Raw genomic sequence first — 4130 nt, 5'->3', positions numbered from 1 at the left:
TCATCAGTCATCTCGCCCTCCGCATGAACCTTCTCAGCCCACGCATCTGAACTCATCGCGTTGGAGCTGGACGCTCCGCCGGCACGCGGATCGTCGTCGGTGCTCATTCTCTTCTTCCCCCGCGTATTCATCTCGCGGTCGACGAGGTGGCACTTCCATCGGGCCTCCACCTCCCCGTCGTGGGCACGGGGCTCGCGGTCCATGCGCCGGTGCTTCTCGCTTGGGACGTGGATTTTTAGAACATCTGCACCCGGGCCCTGCTATCCTGGCTGTCCAATATTGTTTTAAGATCTATGCAACACAACTAACTTTCTATATGAAATTTTCTCTTTTTTGTTTCTCTTGCATAAAACATGTTTTTAAGTTCAAACCTTTGCAACGTGGTATCTATCTAGAATCTAGGATAAATCTTTCAGATTTTTTGGTCAAAAATAAATATATAAAAATATGGTTTTTTAGATAAAAAAGCTTTCTATCTAGAATCTAGGATAAATCTTTCAGATTTTTTGGTCAAAAATAAATATACAAAAAATGATTTTTTAGATTAAAAATCATTTTTTGTATAGGATAAATCTTTCAGATTTTTTGGTCAAAAATACATATACAAGAAATGAGATAGAAAGCTTTGTCACGCTGCAAAGGTTTGAACTTAAAAACATGTTTTATGCGAGAGAAACAAAAAAGAGAAATGTGTTTGCACGAGTCGCGATGCGCAGAATGGATGGCTAGATAGGAAGGGCCTGGGTGCAGGTGTTCTATTATATATTTTCGAGGAGGAAAAGGGCGTCGATCGCTTCACGACAAGAGCAACCCGCGTGGGAGGCGATGGGTGACGACGGCGACTCCGAAGGGATTTTAGGAGGAAGAGTTGGGCCTTGGGGCGTGGCGTTGCGGCAGAGTCCTCCTCGAGCGCGCCTAGGCCGACAAGGTGACAATAAACGCCCAGCCACCACGCGCTTTGGGCTGGCCCATGTGCGGGCAGGGGCGCCCCTGATTTGTTTTCGTTTCCTTTTGTTTTTTGACTTTGGAAACTGCTAAAAAGATGAAAATCATTTCTGGATTAAAAACTTTAATAAATTTAAAAATATGCATGAATTTTAAAAATATTTCTTGATTCAAAAAATAATCGGGAATTTTAAAACTGCTCACGTATTTCAAAAAATGTTCCAAATTTCAAAACAAAACACTAATTTGAGAATTTTCTTGGATTTAATTTTTTTCCAAATTTCAAAACAAAACGTTCATGAATTTTAAAATATACATGGATGGAAAAAATTCTTAGATCTTGAAATATGACCCAAATTTCAAAGAATGTTCATCAATTAGGAAAGTATACCCATTTTAAAAATGATACAAGTTTTATGATTTTGAAAAAAAATCACAAAATTAAAACGAGAAGAAATATAAAACATAGAAAATGTTCATAAGTAAGTGTGTCACAGTGATTGTCATGCTGTGAACATGAGAAGATCACCGCTCATGATGGGTTGGGTTCATGGTGTGGAAATTGTCTATATCGTGAAATATACTCCTTCTATTTTTATAGATATTATAATAAGTATTTTGATTCAAAAAAGGTTTTGACCAATAATTACATAATTAATGTAAACAAGAATGTGACATAAAATTGATGTTATTAGGTTTGTATTCAAAAGTACTTACTTATGATTGAGACGTTGTCTCACACAAACTATGTATTTACATGGTAATTGCTAGTCAAAATACTGTCAACTAGACTGAGTACAATATTGACTAATACAAACTTAAAAGTTTATCATGACAAAATGTCTACATATGTGATCCGCGATAAAACAAAACTATTTAAAAACAGACAATATGAGGAAAAAGGTTCATACATTTGAAATATACCTACCCATGTTAGTATCTGCACATTTCTTCCAAACTCAATGTTGGCGTGACACCTTGCAAAGACACGTGTAGTTGAATCTAATTCACGTCGATTTTCCTGTGGATATCTGGGTTATGCCTTTTTTTTCTGGTGATGTGGGTTATGTCGCTAAGACCAAAGTGCAAAGGAGGAATCCTAGTTTGCATGGGCGCGGTGGGCACCAATGGAAGACAAAGTCCGAGTCCCTCCTCAAGTTGATGTGCAAATCTAGTGTCCAAACAAATTCAAGATGCGATTTCATTCGCCAAAAGATTATTTCAAGATGTGATTTCTATAATACTACATTGTTCAACATACGCCAGTGTGTTAGGGAACGATTAGCCACCACTCTTCTTATTTTGAGGTTAAGTCTTCTATCAGCGATATTCTCCATATCAGAACCGAAGTCGGGCGGATTCCACGTGTAGGTTGGTTGAGGCAAGGCATGTCCTTGGATCTTGAATCTTCATCCTTTTTCTTCCTGATGGAATTACGGCTCACAAATACCATCCACATTCACCCAACATACAGAATGTTATGATGAATATTTAAACAAATATATTCTGGAGGTCCACACCATTTCTAAAATAGTATTTTTAACATGTAAAGTAGCTACACATTAAAGAACATTTAAAATATATGTTTCATTATCCATGAGGTACATTTGCATCTTATTGAAAAAAGGACCATCAGGATAACTAAATCTCTATCTCTACCTCTACAATACTTATAAAGAACATGAGGTTCTATCATTCACTCTGTTTTCTCCCAACCACCTCTTCATCCAACCTCCCACCCTTAACCGATTTTTCATACGGTGTTGTTAAATCTCAATCAACCGAGACTTCTTTAACTCTCGGTCGATGCCATATTCATAAGATCTTACATGGAGATCCACGCAAAATTTTCTTTTTTTAGTTTAAGTTTTTTACTTTCTACATGTTATGTCACTCGACTGAGACTTGGTTAAGTCTCGGTCGACTGAGATCTAGTCACCCCCTTTCTCTTGTTTTTCACCCCCTTCTGATTTTCATCAAGCCAATCTTTGTTTTAGCAATAATTTACAGTCCATAAATAAATTATTTCTCATGGTAAAACCTGGTACATGTCAGACATTTTTGGTAATCCAATTAAAAACAATAAATTCACGGCCCATAAGCAAATAAATATCAATCATTCTCTTATATTTGTAACCCAATAAAACAAATTAATCATGGACACATACCTATTTTAGCAGTGTATGAAATAATTGAAAAATATGTACTTTATAACAGGAACATAATCTTCCTTATTTGCTTTGCATCGAGATTTGTCCCGTATGGTCCTAAATATATGACCCCCATGGCAACACACGTACACATACCTGGTAGAGTACAAAATTGATAAAAATTAAGAAACAACATAATTTGTGCATTGAATATGATAATTGAATATATTGAGCCTATTATATGCACCCGCTTCTGATGACCATATAGAATTTTTGAAACACCACAAGGATATGCCATACTATGAGTACATATTTGTATTTGGGCGTTTCATACTTGGTGGCATCCATGGCCCGTAGCAGGTAGAGAAAGATGATGTGGGTATTTTAAATTCCTAGAACATGACAACATTTTTCTGGGAATTTTGAGGTGCAATGCAATTCATGTGAAATTTGCATACATATGGCACCAACGTTTCTTCTCTGCATGCTTTTTTTGGAGGTCTTATTTGTGTTACATGTTTTTAGGATGTTAATGAACACCTTATTCAATTGGTTAGTCATACCAAAGTGTCATGACAACTTCTTCTCCATATTAAAATGCACAGATCTAAACTTAGGGTACTTTTCTTGGCTGAGGTGGCAACTAGGACTAGTGATGCAAGATTCACCCATGATTTAAAGAATGGCAAATTATATGATTCTACTTCATTTATGGGATTTGACATGGGCTATGAGATTAGTTTATAATTTGTGGAATGGCTAATTACAAGTGTATGTGGTAATTTCAATGCCTAGACCACAACAATTCCATGTGTTAGATAATAAGTGCAACATTTGCCCATGTGAAATTTGCTGACATAACACATAAAACTTGTTGTGTGTGGCTTTTTGGGTGTTTTATTCATGTTCCATATTTCTTAGGACGGTAATTAATCCCCGACTTATCTAGTTAGTTTGCTACATGAACATGGCAATTTTTAGGTGATCAAAAGATGGTACTCAGATTACACCCTTAGCTGGGCCACGCCAGGGCAC

The sequence above is a fragment of the Triticum aestivum genome, chromosome 7A, assembly GCF_018294505.1.
Source record: "Triticum aestivum cultivar Chinese Spring chromosome 7A, IWGSC CS RefSeq v2.1, whole genome shotgun sequence".
In the NCBI taxonomy this organism is placed as follows: domain Eukaryota; kingdom Viridiplantae; phylum Streptophyta; class Magnoliopsida; order Poales; family Poaceae; genus Triticum; species Triticum aestivum.
This window is presented reverse-complemented; position numbering follows the sequence as displayed.